Source organism: Suncus etruscus, chromosome 10 (genome assembly GCF_024139225.1).
Source record: "Suncus etruscus isolate mSunEtr1 chromosome 10, mSunEtr1.pri.cur, whole genome shotgun sequence".
NCBI lineage: Eukaryota > Metazoa > Chordata > Mammalia > Eulipotyphla > Soricidae > Suncus > Suncus etruscus.
The window spans coordinates 8,215,808-8,237,012 of NC_064857.1; the positions used below are offsets into that span (position 1 = coordinate 8,215,808).

General features: G+C 42.1%; 1 pseudogene; it reads left to right on the forward strand.

Moving 5' to 3' along the window:
• The first annotated feature begins 12,031 nt into the window (after nucleotides 1-12,031).
• Nucleotides 12,032-20,833, forward strand: LOC126020841 (class I histocompatibility antigen, Gogo-B*0101 alpha chain-like; annotated as a pseudogene).
• The last annotated feature ends 372 nt before the right edge of the window (nucleotides 20,834-21,205 follow it).

Here is a 21,205-nt window from a genome sequence, read left to right on the forward strand (position 1 = left end):
GTGATATGTCATAACTATTAACCAGTTCAAACATTACAACTGGTCAGCATCATAATAGGCAGTCACCATATTCATGTTTGAGTTTATCATCATTAAAATTTATGAACTTAGAGAATGGAACATAGTAGATGCTAAGCAAATGTTTTCTAATCAAAGACAAAGACATAGATGAAGAAAACGGAAGCAATTGGAAGTTTACAGAAAGAAACAATTTCTGCTTCTTCTTATTCTTCTCTATCTGATGGCTATGACAATGCAAATGTTTTACTTCACTCTATTTTTATTGTTGAATAGTTTTTTTTAAAGGAAAGCACATTTTCCTAAGAAAAATATAAAACCATTGAAATTATAATAATAAAGTGATAATTATTTTTCTCTATAATCATTTTCCATAAAAAAACTTGGTATTTCTTCTTTTAGTGTGTATCAGCTTTCAATATATTATCTGAATACATTGATTTATACACAAATATTTCAGAAGTTCATACTGATTAAAGTAGAATGTTCATTAGCTAATTGTTGTTGCTCTTGTTGTTGTTGTTGTTTTGGGATCACACCCAGCAGCATTCAGTGTTTATTCCTGGCTCTACACTTAGAAATTACTCCTGGCATGAAGCCAGAGAGATAGCATGGAGGTAGGGCATTTGCCTTGCATGCAGAAGGCCATAAATCTACAATTTTCAGAAGTAGCAGCAGCTCTCCAATTTATTATCGTTACGATTTTAGAATGGAAAACAGTGCTCTGAGTACCCTCCATGAGAAAATGGGGGGTCTTGATTGCAGGGATCCACTGAGGTCTCCATTGAGGGTGGGGTCAAAGGTGTGCAGCTGCTCAGCTTTGCTTCTATGCTGCATGCTCTTTCTAACTAATTAACCTCAACATAAAACGTAGAAAAAATCAAATTACAAGTGTGGCAATGGGGAAACCTTGTAGGCAAACATCACGCACAGATAATGAAGATGATAGCTCTGATAATCCAAAAAATACCAACCATCTGATTAAACTCTCATAAGAAGTTTAGAAATAAAAGAAAACATAGCTCTAGCTAAACAGAACAGAAAGCAAAAATCAGAAAATTCCAAACTGAAATAACAAATCAGAAAAACACGGTAGCTGAACTAAAAACCTCAATGGAAAGTCTCTCCAACAGGGTACAGCAGCCAAGGACTGAAAGATGAAATACAGAACAACTCCATACAGCAGAAGAGATTGGAAAAGAAACTTAAGGCAAATGATCAGACAATGGAAAAAGTACTCAAGGAATGTGAACAAATGAAAATAGAAGTCTTTGATAAACTCAACAGAAACAACATAAGAATCATTAGAGTCCCAGAGGCCCAGGAAAGAGATCCCCAGGAAGAATCAACAATCAAAGACATCATCACAGAGAAATTCCCAGAGCTAAAGATTGCATGCAATCATATCCTGCATGCCTGAAGAGTACCAGCCAAAGAGACCTAAAGAAAAACACCTCAAGACACATCCTAATCACAACGATGAATCCACAGATAGAGATAAAGTACTGAAAGCAGCAAGATCCAAAAGAGAAATTACATTCAAAGGAGCATCCTTAAGATTTACAGCAGACATGGCACAAGAAACTCTCAAGGCCAGAAGACAGTGGTGGGATATTGTGACAAGACTGAATGAAATGGATGCTTCACCTAGAATTCTGCACCCAGCCCAACTCATGTTCAGGTTTGAAAGGATACATAGCTTCACAGATAAGCAACAGCTCAGAAACTTTACAGATGCAAAACCTGCCTTAAAAGAAACACTGAAAGGTCTGCTTTAAGATAAGACAGACCAATCAACACACCAAACTTATACACAAAGATGACATTAAATCCCATGACAATCATCTCCCTCAATGTTAATGGACTAAATGCACCAATTAAGAATCACAGAGTGGTTGAGTAAGAAATGTCTGACTGTGGGGACTGCCAGGTGAAGTGCTGATTGCTTCACCTGCGAAGTCTCCGCCCTGTTGTGCTTCTTCTGAGGAAGCTGAGGACCTAAAGAGAAGCCTGTCCTGTGCTCTTTTGTCTTTCCCGAATCCTTCAATCTCTCCTCAGAGCCCTGGGAAGTGAACCCCCAAAAAACTGCATTCTGAAGCTACCCAGCGAGCCAGTGAGTAAGAAATGGCTGACTGTGGGACTGCCAGGTGAAGTGCTAATTGCTTCACCTGTGGAGTCTCCGCCCTGCTCTGCTTCTTCTGAGGAAGCTGAGGACCTCAAGAGAATCCTGTCTGTGCTTCTCTGACTTTGCTGAATCCTTAAGCTCTCCTCAGAGCCCTCGGAAGCGAACCCCCAAAAAACTGCATTCTGAAGCTACCCAGCAAGAAAGTGAGTGAGTAAGAAATGGCTGACTTTACAAGCCCAGAAAGGGGAAGCCGCTGAACTCTGCTGGAACTCAGATGCCAGCACCCCTATCTGCCTGTCTTCTGTGCTGTGCACCATTTTCAGCCTGATTTTATCCTGTGTGTGACTCATCTGCAGAGGGTTCGCCTTCCCTGGAGCCTTTCCTGGAGGTGAGTTTACATGCCCAGAAAGGGGAAACCGCTGAACTCTGCTGGAACTCAGATGCCAGCACCCCTATCTGCCTGTCTTCTGTGCTGTGCTCCATTTTCAGCATGATTTCATCCTCTGTGTGGCTCATCTGCGACAGCTCGCCTTCCCTGGAGCCTTCCCTGGAATTGAGTTTACAAGCCCAGAAACGGTGGAGCCAGAGGAGCATGGCTGCTCTGCTTCACTTCCGGGCCATACACATCATTTAGCCAATGAATACAACCACAGCACGTAGAAAAGCCCACAATACAAGTGTGACAATGGGGAAACAACACAGGCCAATGCCAGACATAGAGAATGACAATGGCAACTCTGATGACTTGAACATGACCAACCAACTAGTCAGTCTCTCAGATAAGGAGTTTAGAGTCGCAATATGGAAGATGTTCTCAGAACTCAAAGAAAGTATAGAAGAAAACACTAGTAAGAATCAAGAGAATATGAAAATAGAAATCAGAAAACTCCAAACTGAAATTTCAGGTCAAATAACAGGTCTGAAACTCAGTAGATGTATTGAAGAAAAACATGGTTGAGGTTTCCCATGGGTTAACAGCAGCTGAGGATAGAATTAGTACACTGGAAGATGAGATGAATAACAATTCCATACAGCAGAAGAAATTGGAAAAAAGCCTTAAAGCAAATGATCAAACAATGGAAACATTACTCAAAGAATGGGAACAATGAAAATAGAAGTCTACGATAAGCTCAACAGAAACAACTTAAGAATCATTGGAGTCACAGAGACCCAGAAAGAAAATCTCCAGGAAGAATCAATGGTCAAGAACATCATTAAAGAGAAACTATGAGAGCTAATGAATACATGTGATCAAATCCTGCATACCCGAAGAGTACCAACTAAAAGAGACACCAGAAAAAACATCCCAAGGCACATCATAGTCACAATGATGAATCCCACAGATAGAGAAAGTATTCTGAAAGCAGCAAGATCGAAAAGAGAAATTACATTCAAGGAAAAATCCTTGAGATTTACTGCAAACCTGTCACCAGAAACACTCAAGGCCAGAAAGCAGTGGTGGGATATAGTGACAAGACTCAATGAAATAAATGCTTTGCCTAGAATACTGCACCCAGCAAAACTCACTTTCAGGTTTGAAGGAACAATACATGGTTTCACAGACAAACAACAGCTCAGAAACTTTACAGACTCAAAACTATTCTTAAAAGAAAAACTGAACAGCCTACTTTAAGACAAGACTGACCAACAGACACACCAAACTTTTATATAAAGATGGCACTAACTCCCAGGACAATTCTTTCTCTAAATGTCAATGGACTAAATGCACCAGGTAAGAGACACAGAGTGGCTAAATGGATCAAAAACCTCAATCCAACTTTCTGCTGCCTACAAGAAACGCACCTGAATAGTCAGAACAAACATAGACTCAAAATAAAAGGCTGGAGGAAAATCATCCAAGCAAACAACACCCATAAAATAGCTGGAGTGGCCATACTAATATCAGATGATGCAAACTTTATACTTAGGAAAGTTGTAAGGGACAAAGATGGACATTTTGTATTAATCAAGGGATACATACAGCAGGAAGAAATCACACTCCTAAACATAAATGCACCGAATGAGAGGCCAGCATAATATTTTAAAAAATTGTTGACAAATCTGAAAAATAATATCAATAACAACATAATAATTGTGGGAGACCTCAACATGGCATTGTCAACAATTAGTAGGTCAACCAGACTGAAACCCAACAAGAAAATACTAGATCTGAAAAGAGAAATAGAAGAAAGAGGCCTAGTAGATATATACAGGACACTCAACCTCCAGAAACCCGGATACACATTCTTCTCTAATGTACATGGGACATTCTCCAGGATAGACTACATGCTAGCACATAAAACATACCTCCATAATTTCAAGAGGATAGAAATTTTACAGGCTACCTTCGCTGACCACAAGGCCCTGAAATTTTATGTGAACCACAAAGGGACACAGAATAAAAACTTTAATACCTGGAAGTTAAACAGCCTCATACTGAATAACCATTGGATCCGAGATGAAATCAAAGAGTAAAACAAAACATTCCTAGAAACAAATGACAATGGAGACACAAACTATCAGAACCTATGGGACACAGCAAAAGCGGTACTGAGAGGAAAATTTATAGCTTTGCAAGCACACATCAGGAAAGAAGAAGGGGCATACCTGAATAGCTTAATGATGCATCTCATAGAATTAGAAACTGCTTTACAAAAGGACCCAAAAATAGGGAGACAGAAGGAAATTACAATGCTGACAGCAGAAATCAAAGGAGTGGAAACCTCAAAAACAATCCAAAAGATCAACGAAAGCAGAAGTTGGTTCTTTGAAAAAATAAACAAGTTTGATAGACCATTGGCAAAATTAACAAAGAAAGATAGAGAGAAACTTGATAACTCGTATAAGGAATGAAAAAGGAGAGATCACTACTGATATGGTAGAGATCCAAAGGGTAATCAGAAACTGCTTTGAGAAAGTCTATGCCGCTAATAATGAAAACCTGGAAGAAATGGATAAATTTTTGGACTCTTATAATCTTCCACGTTTGAATGAGGAGGATGTAGCATATATAAACACCCCTTCACTATTGAGGAAATTAAGACAGTAATCAAATGTCTGCCCAAAAACAAAAGTCCAGGCTCAGATGGATTTACTAATGAATTCTTTCAAACCTTTCAAGAGGAACTTCTACCAATCCTGGCAAGAATCTTTCATGAAATCGAAAAAACAAGAACACCTACAAATAGCTTTTATGAAGCCAACATCACCTTGATACCTAAACCAGAGAGAGATGCTACCAAAAAAGAAAATTACAGACCATTATCACTGATGAATACAGATGCAAAGATCCTCAACAAAATCCTGGCAAATAGGATTCAATGCCTCATTAAGAAGATCATCCACTACAATCAAGTAGGTTTCATCCCAGGAATGCAAGGCTGGTTTAACATCCATAAATCTATCAACATAATACACAACATCAACAACAAGAAAAATAGAAATCACATGATCATATCAATAGACACCAAGAAAACATTTGATAAGGTCCAATGCCTGTTCTTGATCAAAAGTCTCAGCAAGATGGGAATGGAAGGAACCTTTCTCAATATAGTTAAGGGCATCTACCATAAGCCACAGGCAAATATTGTCCTCAATGGAGAAAAACTGAAAGCCTTTCCTCTAAATTCTGGCACAAGATAAGGCTGTCCTCTCTCACCACTCCTATTCAACATAGCACTGAAAGTACTTGCTATATTGATTAGGCAAGAAAAAGATATCAAGGGAATCCAGATAGGAAAGGAAGAAGTCAAGCTCTCGCTGTTTGCAGATGACATGATACTCTACCTAGAAAACCCTAAAGTCGCTACGAAAAAGCTTCTAGACACGATAGACTCATATCACAAGGTGGCAGACTACAAAATTAACACAAAAATTAATGGCCTTTTCCTAGCCGCTCTGGGGGTGAGGGAAGAGGAAATGGGAGGTAGGACAAAAACGGAGGTGTAGGGGGGACAATTTGGTGATGGGAATCCCCCCTGATTTTATGTAAATATGTACCTAAAATGTTATTGTCAACAATATGTAAGACACAATGATCAAAATAAAAATTATATTAAAAAAAAACAAAACAAAAAAAAAATTAATGGCCTTTCTATACACCAATAGTAATAAGGAAGAAATGGACATTAAGAAAACAAGCCAATTCACAATAGTGCCACACAAACTCAATTATCTTGAAATCAACTTGACTAAAAATGTGAAGGACTTATACAAAGAAAACTATAAAACTCTGCTCCAAGAAATAAGAGAGGACACGCGGAAATGGAAGCACATACCCTGCTCATGGATTGGCAGAATTAACATCATTAAAATGGCAATACTCCCAAAGCATTGTACAGATTTAATGCGATCCCTCTAAAGATACCCATGACATTCTTCAAACAAGTGGATCAGGCCCTTTTGAAATTCATTTGGAACAATAAACACCCTAGAATAGCTAAAGCAATTATTGGGAAAAAGAATATAGGAGGAATTACTTTCCCCAACTTTAAACTGTACTACAAAGCAATGGTTATCAAAACAGCATGGTATTGGAATAAAGACAGGCCCTCAGATCAGTGGAATAGGCTTGAATACTCAGAGACATACAATCACCTAATTTTTGATAAAGGAGCAGGAAATCCTAAGTGGAGCAGGGAAAGTCTCTTCAACAAGTGGTGTTGGCACAACTAGCTAGCCACTTGCAAAAAATTGAACTTAGACCCCAGCTAACATCATGTACGAAGGTTAAATCCAGATGGATGAAAGACCTCGATATCAGACCTGAAACCATAAGATATATAGAACAACAAGTAAGTAAAATACTCCAGGACATTGAGACTAAAGGCATCTTCAAAGAGGAAACTGCACTCTCCAAGCAAATTAAAGCAGAGATTAACAGATGGGAATAGATTAAACTGAGAAGCTTCTGTACCTCAAAAGAAATAGCGCCCAGGATACAAGAGTCCCCCACTGAGTGGGAAAAACTATTCACCCAATACCCATCAGACAAGGGGCTAATCTCCAAAATATACAAAGCACTGACAGAAATTTACAAGAAAAAAAACATCTAATCCCAACAAAAAATGGGAAAAGAAATGGACAGACACTTTGACAAAGAAATACACATGGCCTAAACACATGAAGAAATGTTCCACATCACTAATCATCAGGGAGTTGCAAATCAAAACAACTATGAGGTAGGTACCACCTCACACCCCAGAGTTTGGCACACATCACAAAGAATGAGAACAAGCAGTGTTGGTGGGGATGTGGAGAGAAAGGAACTCTTATCCACTGCTGGTGGGAATGCCATCTAGTTCAACCTTTATGGAAAGCAATATGGAGATTCCTTCAAAAACTGGAAATCGAGCTCCCATATGACCCAGCTATACTACTCCTAGGAATATACCCTAGGAACACAAAAATACAATACAAAAATCCCTTCCTTACACCTGTATTCAGTGCAGCACTATTTACCATAGCAAGACTCTGGAAACAACCAAGATGCCCTTCAACAGATGAATGGCTAAAGAAACTGTGGTACATATACACAATGGAATATTATGCAGCTGTCAGGAGAGATGAAGTCATGAAATTTTCCTATACATGGATGTACATGGAATCTATTATGCTGAATGAAATAAGTCAGAGAGAGGGAGAGAAAGATGCAGAATGGTCTCACTCATCTATGGGTTTTAAGAAAAATAAAAGACATTCTTGCAATAATAACTTTCAGACACAAAAGAGAGAAGGGTTGGAAGTTACAGCTCACCTCATAAAGCTTACCACAAACAGGGATGAGTTTAGTTAGAGAAATAACTAAGTTTCGAACTATCCTAATAATGAGAATGTATGAGGGAAATAGAAAGCCTGTCTAGAGTACAGGCGGGGATTGTGTGGGGAGGAGGGAGATTTGGAACATTGGTGATGGGAATGTTGCACTGGTGATGGGTGGTGTTCTTTACATGACTGAAAGCCAAACACAATCATGTATGTAATAAATTTATTTAAATAAAAATATTTAAAAAATACAAGAAAAAAATCATCTAAACCCATCAAAGAATGGGAAGAAAAATGAATAGACACTTCCTCAAATAAGAAATACAGATGGCCAAAGGCCACATGAAAAAATGTTCCACATCACTAATCATCAGGAAGGTGCAAATAAAAACAACAATGAGTTACCATTTCATGCCACAGAGACTGGCACAGATCATAGAGAACAAGAACAATCAGTGCTGGAGAGGATGTGGGGAGTAAGGAACTCTCATTCACTGCTGTGGTAATACTGTCTAGTCCAGTCTATAGAAAACAATATGGAGATTCCTCAAAAACCTGGAAACTGAGCTCTCATATGATCCAGCTATATCACTCCTAGGGATATACACTCGGAACACATAAACAAAATACAAATATGCCTTCTGAATGTCTATCTTCATTGCAGCTCTATTTACAATAGCCAGAATCTGGAAACAAGCCAAATGTCCAACAACAAATGAGTAGCTAAAGAAAGTGGTACATCTACACTATGCAACTGTCAGGAAGATGAAGCCATGAAAATTTCCTATACATGGATGGACATGGAAACTCATCGTGAATAAAATGAGAGGTAGAGAGATTGACAGAGAATAGTCTCATTCATCTGTGGAATTTAAGAAAAAATTCAAGAGAGTATGGCAATAATACTTAGAGACAATAGAGATGAGGTTTGAATCAGGACAAGCCCATGATATGAAGCTTACCACAAAGATTGGTGAGAGCAGATAGTGAAATAACTACACCAACAACTATCATGACAATGATAATGAGTGATAGAAATAGAATTCTTATCTCCAAGGCATTCATGGGCAGGGGGAGATGGGGAACATTGGTGGTGGGAAGGTTGCACTATTGAAGGGGTCTCTACTTTCTTATGACTGATACCTAACTATAAAAATGTTTGTAATAATGGTTCTTAAATTAAGATATTAATAAAAATAAAAAACTAAAATCTCACACATTAAGAATACTAAAAATAACCCCACAAGATAGTAATCTGGGAACACTATGGCCTGGTGAGAATCAAAGCAAAGTTGGCCACATGATAGGCAAGCGCCTTAATTTTTATATTGTCTGTGGTCTGTGGTCATGTGGTCTTAAGGGTCAAAACTGAAATACCATTATTTCCAATTGCTTCAACCTGTATATCCTTTACTTGAAAACCTCTATTGTCTAAGGCAGATTTTCTACATATTTATACTTTATTCTTAATTTATTTCATTTTTTTTTTTGTCATTTTGTTTTGGGACCATATAGGATCCCGGGGAAGTAACTCAATTAACTGAATGCAAATAAGGTTCTACCATCTGTGCTTTCTGGACTCTATTTCATTAACAGGGACTCAGAAGAAAACTAATCTGTCACCCCCCTCTCTCTCCCATCAGGTCCTGGATCCTCTTTTCCCCCAGTGAGGGGGCAGGACAGCTCCTGTCTAAAACCTCCTTTCCCCCCAGCACCATCTCTTTACTGTCTTTTGAGTCCTTTATCCTTCATTTCAAAAAAGTGCTGCTCCTTCACATTTAAACAAAAAGGTAATAAATAAGTAATAATAAAATCTTCCAAATACGTCCCATTTCCCAATCCCATGTCTTCTACCTTTGGCCTCATGTCTCCCATGCTGGTTCCTGGGATGAAGTCCAAGGCTTACCCATGGGTGATCTACATTGATCACACCTATAAACCTCCTTAACACATTGGTTCTACACTTACCAAACTGGCATTTTATTTTTACCAAATGGACATAAGCATGTAGTTGCAAAAGTCTAATATTTCTACAAGGATAAATATAGAATTAAATCCTCAGGTTCTAAAACTTACTGGAAAGATGAAGGTCAGGACACAAATAGCGGTCTGGGAAATAATCCACACACACACACAGATAAACACACATGAAGGGACAAAGAATTTTAGGAGTTCCCACATGTTTGCCCTTTGCTCCTATGAAGCAGCAAACTCTGTGGAGGTCCAAAAACACAAGAGAGCAGTTTCCCTCAAAATCTGAGTATTTAATCTGAGGTTGAAAAGACCACACCTAGAGGTGGAACCAGATGGTCTTAACACCCATCCAAAGTGCTACATTCAAAAATGTTTTCAACCAAGGAGAATAAGGCATATGCTGAGAGAAGTGAGCTCAGGTAAAGCCCACAATTTTATTAATTCATAGAGATCCCTAATGTTCACATACCTGTTTTCTGAATCAGAAATAGACTTCTTTCCCCTTGCATGTAACTCTCTTATTGTTACTAAAATTTATTATCCAAAATGATCCGATAAAGTTACTAAAATATTATTCCTTGAACCAGAGAAATAATACAATGGGCAGGGCACTTGGTATGCATACAATGGACAGATTAAATCTTTGGCACCCTCCGAGGTCCCCTGACCCCAGGCAGGAGTGATCTCTGAGCCAGAGAACCAGGAGTAACGTCTGAGCACAGCTGGGTGTGGCCCAAACTAAAATCAAAAAAATAATTTCTATATATGTGTATGGATCTTATTTGATTTCCATTTTGCTTCGGCCAAAACAACAGATCAAATACAGAACAAAACATGAAAATCCAGTGGGCTTGTAATAAGATAATGAAGACACTAGAAAATTTGAAGTATCCACTGTTAGAATCCCCTTTATTTGTTCTTTTTCATTTTTATTTAGGAGCGGAGCCTCCCAAGAGGAAGTGGTGTTCAGGAAGAAGTGGTCCCAGGTCCCAGCAGTGCTCAGGGATCATGAAGAGCCCAGACAAAACCTTGGTAAGCATGTGTCATTGAACCCAATGTATTCTTCTTTAGAAGACTTTTCTCTTAAGATGCAATGGGTTGTTGATTGTAATACCAATGGAATTCATTTAAGAACCTTTAACTCAGTTTTCTAGCACAGTAAACAGTGATAAGCATAACCCAAGTATACAAAAGCATCTGTGGATCATTCCTAATTTGTAAGCCTGGGTCGAGATCCTGAAATGAAAATCACTCTGTGGGGAGCTGAAGTCTACCAGTCTCTAGCAGTCTTTCAAGAGACCTGAACAAGGATGCAGCCCGCCTTTCCTAAGGTCGATCTAAAAGGTTACGTGAGGCATTGTAACAAATCAAAGGGAACACTGCGGCCAGTAACCTTGGGAGAAAACATATTTACTTGGCAGGACATATTTTGGACACATCCCATGGGTTGGGAGAAACAATTTTTGTGGTCTATGTGACCAGGTCCTAGAGAGAGTTATGTTAGGGGACCATGGTTAATTATGTAGCTAGACAATGTTGGAAGTTTTGGGGAAAAAACTTATGCTGTTATCTGTGTAACCAAAGGCCTTGAGAAGTCGCTCACAGTGCTTTCCCGCCATGTATGAAATATACTGAGCTGCCCCCTTTGCAATAAATGAATAAATAGCTGGTTCTTACTGGTTTCCCATCTTCTTTGTCTGTGTGTCTTGTGTGTCCTTTGTCTTTATCCCACACTCCCTCCAAGAATGTAATGCACCTATTGACTGATGTCCCCTTAGGGGACACTACACTTGGACACCTACGTGACTCAGTCCAGGGAGCAGGCCAAAGGGAGACAGTGTGAGAAATGAGCCAGCAGCTGGGTGTGGATCTCAAGGTCTCTTGACCCCAAGGTGGCATGGGGGGCGGGGGGGCCTGGAAAGCTCAGTGCTGGGGATTCCCGGTGTCCTCAGTTTCACTTCTCCCTTCAAACCTGTGTCAGCAGTCTTCTGCCCGAATACTCATGACATAACTTCAATCCACACTACCATTGGGTCTAGCTGTGTGGAATATCTAATTAGAGTTTCCGCAGCTTCAATCCTCATTCCACCCCCAGGCGGTTCTAAAGTAGTAAGGACCTGCCCAGACTGGGTATCCCTCAAAACCCAGAAAATGTGGTCCTTGAAGTTCCAAATCTTTGTCCTGATGCTTTTGGGTGGCCTAGCTGTAAAGCAGACTTCTTCCGCAGGTGAGTCTGGTCGGGAGGGAAATCCGTTGCAGGTAGAAAAGTGGGGACTCTCAAAGTTTCAACTCAACCTGCACCCCAAGACTCACCTTCTGAATTCCATGGTCCCTTTGCATCTCCAGAGCCCCTTCCCAGCTGTTGCTTCCGGGGCCTGGCTGCAGGGGTTGCAAAGTCTGGGGCCTAGTCTCACCTTCTCCCTCTCCCCCACCCAGGTGCACACTCCCTGAGGTATTTTGACACCGCCTGTCAGTGCCTGGCCGCGAGGAGCCCCGTTTCATAGAAGTGGGGTACGTGGACGACGATGGAGTGGCGGGCCCCGTGGGTGGACAAAATGCAGCCCGAGCACTGGAAAAGGAACACGGTGAATGATGCCCTAGGCCGTGCACAGACTTCCCGAGCGAACCTGAACATCTTGCTCCGTTACTACAACCAGAGTAAAGACGGTGAGGATGGGGGTGGGGGGCAGACCAGGACCCGTGGCCATCCAAGGGGAGGTGAGGAAGGAGCTGGGTTAAGCCCCTAATCCAGTCCCATGCTCCCTTTATCTTGATTAAGCACTGGAAAGAACTTGCTGCTAGTTTAGAAAAAGAGAAACCTCCCTCTCTTCCCTTCCCTTTCTTCTTCTCCCCTTCCCCCCCTTCTCTCCCCTCCAGCCTCTTACCTCCCCTCTTCTCTCCTTGCTTCTTCTTTCTCACCTCAATCCTGCTTTTTTTCAAATATACTAAATCCTCTAGCAGGGTTAATCCAGGTGTGGCCACAAACACACACACACACACACACACACACACACACACACACACACACCTCCCCCACAAAAGCAGAGTGTCTTTTTTTTAGGCAAAATAAACAAAATAGCCTACCAGAGCAGAACTTTGTTTTTAGTGACTATATTCTATATGGACCATGGACATGTCAAAGAAAGGCTCTATTAGAAACCTAGTTTTATTAGAGTAAAAAAAGGCAAGATGTCAGTCTTCTTCATAAAACTTTATGAATTTTAGACCACCGTAACTTCTACATGTCCCTGACTTGCTAGTTACAATTACTAATGATTGCATGTTCGGAAAACACATAGTTTGGGAACCAAGGAGATAACTCAAAGTATTAGAACACTTAAGGTTCTGAGTTGGATCCCTGGCACTATAGCTTCACAACTCTGGACTCTGGAATTTACAGTTCAAGGACACGGTGCTAAGAATCACTGGGAGTGGGTTCCAGGGCCCCTCAAAAATTTCTCAAAAGGTAGATGTCATTTCCTTAAAGTCAATGGATAATGTGTTATTTTATTATAAATAAAATTTTATGACACTGTTTTAGTCATTATTTTTACAAATAAAATGTCCTCACAATCATACTGGCTATTGTCAAATTGTCCTCTTGCCAAAATAAATGTAAGTTCATTCTTCAAAAAAAAAAAAAAAAAAAGAGAAACCTCTTCATTTTACAAGAAAAGATTCAAAGAAGGACAAAAATAGTACTTCGTTGGTATCAGCGATTCCAAAAGGAACTAAGATTGAAATCCACTGATGCTTTAGAAAGTTCATTTCTTCAAGAACGATAAAAATCATTGATCAATCTTAGAGAGAGGAGAGAGAAAGAGGAGAGAGGAGAGAGAGGAGAGAGAAAGAGGAGAGAGAAGAGAGAGAGGAGAGAGAAAGAAGAGAGAGAAGAGAGAGAGGACAGAGGGAGGAGAGAGAGAAGAGAGAGGAGAGAGGAGAGAGAGGAGAGAGCCAGAGAGAGGAGAGAGAGGAGAGAGAGGGAAGAGAGAGGAGAGAGGGAAGAGAGAGGAGAGAGGGGAGAGAGAGGAGAGAGGGGAGAGAGAGGGAGAGAGAGAGAGGAGAGAGAGAAGAGAGAGGATACAGAGAGAAGAGAGGAGAGAGAGGAGAGAGAGGGGAGAGGGGAGAAGAGATAGAGAGAGAAGAGAGGATAGAGAGAGAAGAGAGGAGAGAGAGGAGAGAGAGGGGAGAGGGGAGAAGAGATAGAGAGAGAAGAGAGGATAGAGAGAGAAGAGAGGAGAGAGAGGAGAGAGGAGAGAGAGGAGAGAGAGAAGAGAGAGGAGAGAGAGGAGAGGGGAGAGAGGAGAGAGGAGAGAGGAGGAGAGAGAGGGAGAAGAGAGGAGAAGAGAGGAGAGAGAGGAGAGAACAGAGAGAGGAGAGAAGAGAGAGGAGAGAGGGGAGAGAACAGAGAGGAGAGAGGAGAGGAGAGAAGAGCGAGGGGAGAGAGGGAGAGAGGAGAGAGATGAGAGGAGAGAGAGGAGAGAGAGAGAGAGAAGAGAGGAGGAGAGAGGAGAGAGGAGAGAGAGAAGAGAGAGAGGACAGAGGGAGGAGAGAGAGAAGAGAGAGAGGACAGAGAGGACAGAGAGAGGAGAGAGAGAGAAGAGAGAGAGGACAGAGAGAGGAGAGAGTGAGAGAGAGAGGAGAGGAGAGAGAGAGGACAGAGATGACAGAGAGGACAGAGAGAGGCGGGAGGAGCGTCGGGGATGGTCGGGGTTTCGCTTTCAGTTCCAGGCTGATCTGCGGGAGGAGAGTCGGGCTGGGTCCCGGTCCCGCTCGCAGTTCTTGGCTGATCGCGCTCAACGACGACCTGCGCTCCTGGACCGCGGCCGGCGCGGCAAGTGGGAGCGGGGAAGGCGGCTGAATAGCAGAGGAGCACCTGCACAACACCTGCGTCCAGTGGCTCCTCGGACACTTGCAGAACGGGAAGGAGACGCTGCTGCGTGCAGGTGCGAGGGCCTGACGCTGAGGACCCTCGGCCTCCCTCCTTGGACTTGGGAGACCGAGGGACCCACCTGCTTTCCACTTGTTGGCAACACACTCGTCCCCAGGTCCACCCTGTGTCCACAGGAACCCCAGGGACCCAGGTCCCCCTGAGGGAAGAGATGACCACCTCTGAAACAACCGACCTCCAGTTCCGTAGAAGCCCCCCTCGACTTTCCCAGACCATGATCCCCGCTGAGCACATCTTTCTCTCTACCCTCCCTTTTAATAAAAATCTTTATGTAAGCGCCATGATTATAAGCAAGTCTGTAGCTGACTGTCAGTCATAACAGAACACCCCCATCACCACTGCAACATTGCCAACACCAACACCCCCCATCTTCCTCCTTCCCCATCCCCTGCCTGCCTTCAAGACAGGCTTTCTCCATCCCTCATTCACTGACATTCTTAGGATAGTTCTCAGCGTTAGTTATTTCTCAAACTACACTCACCATTCTTTGTGGCAATCTTCTTATATTCAGCGGGTCCTTCCGGCCCTCATCTCTGAGAATTATTTCAATGCTTTTAATTTTTCTTAAAACCCATAGATAAATGAGACTATTCCGAGTCGGACTTATTTCACTCAGCATAAAAGATTCCATGTATAGGAAAATTTCATGACTTCATCTCTCCTAATGGCTGCATAGTATTCCATTGTGTATATGTATCACAGTTTCTTTAGCCATTCATCTGTTGAAGGGCATCTTGGTTGTTTCCAGAGCCTGGCTATTGTGAATAGTGCTGCAATAAATATAGGTGTGAGAAGGGGTTTTTGTATTGTATTCTTGTCTTCCTAGGTTATATCCCTCGGAGTGGTATACCTGGATCATATGGGAGCTCAATTTCCAGATTTTGAAGGAATCTCCATATCGCTTTCCATAGAGGTTGGACTAGACAGCATTCCCACCAGCTGTGGATAACAGTTCCTTTCTCTGCACATCCCCGCCAGCCTCTGTGGTGTGAGGTGGTACCTCATAGTTGTTTTGATTTGCTTCTCCCTGATGATTAGAGATGAGGAGCATTTTTTCATGTGCCTTTTGGCCATGTGTATTTCTTCTTTGACAAAGTGTCTGTCCATTTCTTCTCTCCATTTTTTGATGGGATTATATTTTTTTTCTTGTAAACTTCTGTCAGTGCCTTGTACATTTTGGAGATTAGCCCCTTGTCTGATGAGTATTGTGTGAATAGTTTCTCCCATTCTGTGAGTGGGGTTTGTATCTTAGGCATTATTTCCCTTGAGGTGCAGAAGCTTCCAGCTTAATTATTATCCCATATTATATATATTATAGCCCTATTGCCCCATGTTATCTCTGCTTTCACTTGTTTGGAGAGTGCTGTTTCCTCCTTGTAGATGACTTTAGTCTCAATGTCATATAGTGCTTTACTTACATGTTGTTTTATATACCTGATGGTTTCAGGTCTGATATCAAGGTCTTTAATCCATTTGGATTTGATCTTTGTGCATGGTGTTAGATGGGGGTCTGAGTTCGCTTTTTTGTAAGTTAAAGATCTGTCTCTTGCTTCTTCATTCACCCTCCAAAATCAGTGTCTCTGCGAGACCTGAGTTTCCTAGCCCAAACCGTCTTCTAGAATTTTCCAAGGACTAGAGTTTGATCCCAGTTCCCTGAGCCAGGCTTGTACCTGGGTGTGTATTTGTTTGTTCGTTTTCTGAGTGTGGATATTTGACTTTGAGCCTCATTTCAACTCAATGACTTGTTCATTCTCATCCTGGAAGTAAACCAGAGTATGAATTTTCTCATTATTCCTCCTCAGAACCCCCCAAAAGACACATAACCCACCACCCCTTCTCTGACCTTGAGGTCACCCTGAAGTGTTGGGCTCTGGAATTTTATCCGTCGGAGATTTCCCTGACCTGGCATCGTGATGGGGAAGAACTAACCCAGGACACAGAACTGGTGGAGACCAGGCCTTCAGGGGATGGAACCTTCCAGAAGTGGGCGTCTGTGGTGGTGCCTTCTGGACAAGAGCAGAGATACACGTGCCATGTGGAACACCAGGGGCTGCCAGAGCCTGACATTCTGAGATGGGGTAAAGAGGGGATAGGGCACAGGGCCTATTCTTAGGGAAATCAGATTCTATTATGGGGAACTTCAGAAGGTAGGGCCTAAGCCTGGAGGTCTCATTCTCCTTTTCCTTCCCTTCCCATTGGTCTACTACCACCACAATGGCATACTTATTGGCTTGGTCGTCCTTATGGCTTTGGTCATTGGCGCTGTGATGGGAACTGTGATCTGCAGAAAGAAGCTCTCGGGTTTGGTGGTGGTATAGTGGTGGTGGGTGCGGTTGTTTAACTTTGTTTATCCCTACTTTAGGGGTCACCCCACACAGAATTTCTCCTGTCTGATTAGTGGGAAATTTCACCTAGATCCCCCAAGTGTTGCTCACACTCATTCTGTATGTACAGTTCTCAGGTTTGTGAAATAAAAGATAGTTTCACCTCAATAAGCTAGTGATGAAATTGATTCTTGGTGGGCATAGGTCACAGGAAATATCCCTTTTGGGCACTGACCTCCTGAGGAGGCTGGTACAGTCCAGGAACATCTTTTATCTTCAAGTTTCCTGATTCTGCCTTCAGTCTTCAGAGTTCGAGAGCTTCTCTTAGATTCTGAGCTGGAGAGTTTCCTGTGGTCTCATGGCCCAATGTTCTCCCTGACCTCCTGTACCATTTTTTTCTCACAGGTGAAACAGGAGGATAGAACTCTCAGACTGCAAGTGAGTTTGGAGTTAGATGGGGAATTGTTGCACCGTGGGGATAGAACACAAAGGAGCCTGGGGGTAGTTCCCCTACCCAGGGTTCCCCCTTTAGTCCTATCACAGGGCCTCTAATCTTGTGCTGTTTGTTCTTCCTTAGGCAACAGTAGTGCCCAAGGCTCTAATGAGTCTCTCATGAGCCCCAAAGATAAATCTCAGGAGGCCTGACAAGGGAGGAGTTGGCTGAGGTGAGTGGGTTTGGGGGTTCTTTGAGAGGAACATTCTGAGTTCTGGTTCAGGATGTCACCACTTCTGAAAGTCATTTGAGTCTGTTCATTGTTCTTTTCACAGTGTGAAAGATCGCCCCTGCATGGGGCTGAGGGATGCAAGATATCCCCATGCTTCCACTTTATTACTCAAGAACTGCGGATCCTCTTCTGCCAAGGAACATGATTGTGTCTGTTGTCCTGTCACTGTGTGGAGGGGAGACGCTGGCCCACCCCCACCCACCAGGCCCTTCTCTACCCTGACCTGCATTCTCTTTCCTGATATACATGCCTGTTTTGTCACACACAGAGACAGTCCAAGGCTATTCCCATCTGCGTTAGGTCGTTTGCATGAATTAGGTTTCTCCCTATTGAAATAAGTACCTAATTTTCATTTTTCCTAATTCCTGTTTGTTTTTTTTTTCAAGGTTAATAAAGGAGATCTTTGAAATTTAAGAATAAATAAATGGAAATTCTAAAACCTTCCCAGGGTGCGCATGTGTTTTGTGTCTATCACACATGTGCAATATAGGAATGGGGACAGAGTCTGTGCTCAGTCTGCCTGAGTGCATTTTGGGTTATGTGTGGTCAGCAGTCTGAGTCATCTCTTCTGTTCCTTTTTGGTCCCTCAGTAGCATCTTCTCGCAACAGGATCTTTATCACAGCAACTCGGGCAATACCCAGGCCTCACTCTTTCTCAAAACCTTGGGCAGTGAGGGCTGCTGCCCTGCTCAGTGTGTGCTCAGGCCTGGATCTACTCCTCAGCTCCATCTCTCTTTATTTGTTGTCTGTGGAGGACAGTAACTGTTTTCTTGTTCACACATTGAAGTCTCATTCCCTCCACTTGTGTCTATCTCTGAGCCTCAGGAGCCATTTGTCTTTCATGTTCCCTCAAGACCCAGCAATCCCTGAATCCCTGATTCAGGATTCTCTGTGGTATCAAATGATGGATGTTCAGAATCCTCTATTTCTTGGCTAGCGCTCTCTTCTAGGACTGTATTATGGGATGTTCTTTACAATTTCCTGACCTTTGTTCTAGGAACTATGTTTCTGAATCAGTCAGGTGAGGGTGGTCTAATTATTTCTCACCTTTAATGAGTTCCAGGTGGGTTTCCATGTTCTCTAGAGCCTGATCTCCCTTTCCCATCCCACTACATCCCCATACTCAGTTTTAGCCATTTTAGAGTCTGTAATCTGAGAACATAGATTATAAAGTAGTCTCATTTACCCTAAAGTTTAGCATTTTAAAAATGGGATTTATGAACCCAAGACTCTTTTCTTTGAAAAGAGAAGATGCTGTGTACTTTGGTGGGTAGGAGGGCTGGTACGGAATAAAATAAAGGAAGATTGATTAGTATTTGTGAGAAACATGGAAGTGGTATTGATGTTACTAGAAGGAGACACTGCTAAATTTGTCAGGACAACATGTAGACTGAAGTTACAGTAAAAATCACTAATATTCTCTGGAATAGGACATTGATGTACATGATACTCCATTCATTTGTGCCAGATATATGGGTGATATTTTGCTTCTGGAATACATCATAGAATGAAAACCATGCTTTGGGCTGTAGCAGTAGTACAGCAGGTAGGGCACTTGGATGCAATCGACCTGGGTTTGATCCTGGGCATTTCAGATGGTTCCCCCAAGCCCACCAGGAGTTATCTGAGTTCATAGAAGGAGTAACCTCTGAGCACCACCTGGTGTGGCCCCCAAAACAACAAAAGTAAATTTAGGTTTTATTGGCAACTAGACAAACATCTGGATTTAGGTGGGATGTCTGAGCTGGACCAACTGATTTGGGAGGTGACTTCAGGTAACCCTTAAAGGTTAAATATAACTAACTTGGAGAGAAAGGACAAATACCAAGTCCTAATTTCCAGAGCTGGGGAATCTGATCATATCCCACACCGAGTACAGGTCTCACAGATGTGACACTGTGTGTAAGGCACAGAAGCAGGGAGTCCCCAAATGCCAGTGAGCACAGGAGTTCCTTGGATGGTTTGCAGAAAGTCTGAAGTTGAGGAGAGTCTGGGTTTATAACATGGTTGGATGCCACAGCATGCAGCATGGATGTTTCCATTTTAAGGGAAGCACACCCAGATGTGTCTATTGGCTTTCCTGGTGCAGTGCCTGATTTTCCCCCAAGAAATATATCAGCCAGCAGGCCCGTTGGAGAAAGTCAATCATAATCCCTGCCTGGATTACTGGCTATATTTCTGTTATATTCATGACATGGCGGTGACATTATATCTCTTTCTTATCATTTGGCTTTGTTGTCTCCCTTGCAAAACTATAGACCAAAATTCGGCTTCAGTTATTGTGCAGTCAGAGAAATTTCAGTACCAAAGACCGCCAAAGTTCCCTGCTGGCTAAGTATATTTGCAACTCAAAGATCAGTTCAGCCAAATTAGCTGCAACTTGTTTTTCTAGTCTCAGCTTCTTGGTGGTAAACAAGATCCTATCTTTCTTGCATTTTACTATTCCAGCAGGCTGCAAAATTGTAGCAAAACCAATTTCTCCTTCTTGGTTATAAGAACATGTTTCTAAACTAGAACACCTCCTTATGTCACTTCTTACCTTTTAGCTTGGGATTCTTTTCACCTGTATTGGCTAGGTTTTGATATGTATATTCTAGGGCCTGCTATCATTGTCTTCCTTCTCCTAAGATTCCCTGCCCTTTGTTTTCGCAGAAATACTTTGCATACCAGAGTTGTGCTTAAAATGTCATCAGCTGAAAAGTAAATTTGTCTCACACGTCTATTGCAGACACAGGTCCCCATACAATGTATTTTGTGTGGTCTCATTTCATATTTCATATTTGTCTATTTCGTGTGCCCGCTTTCTTTCATGAAGGAATTTTTGTCCCCACTAGAAGATGCTGAGATGCAAGACACCTGCAACAGTTGGAAATGTGGCGGCTGGTTTCAGATCCATGTTAGCACCAAGAACAGAGACCAGACCCAGTGGCTGTTCATCCCCTTCATCCTATGAAGCTTGTACATAAGTGATAAAGAGTGGACATTTGTGCTCCAGGCTCCATATGCTGACTCAGGGAGAGGCCTGAGTATTTGCAACAAGCCCAAAGCAGTCCTGAGAGTCAGCAACATTGGGAACCATTGAGTCAGTCATCTGAGAGCATCCTGGATAAGAGGGGCTTACATCCACATTGAAATTGTTTTCTCCTGGAAAGAAAAAGATAAGAGACACCCGTGCTGGAGGGTTACATTTACTTCTCTGCCATGGGGTATGGCCAGTGGAATTAGGAAGTGGATATGAGCACAGCATAAGGAAAATGCCCAAGTCTTATTTCCTGGGTGGATTTCTTCTTAGTGTAAACCTTAGACTCCACATTTTCCGAATATG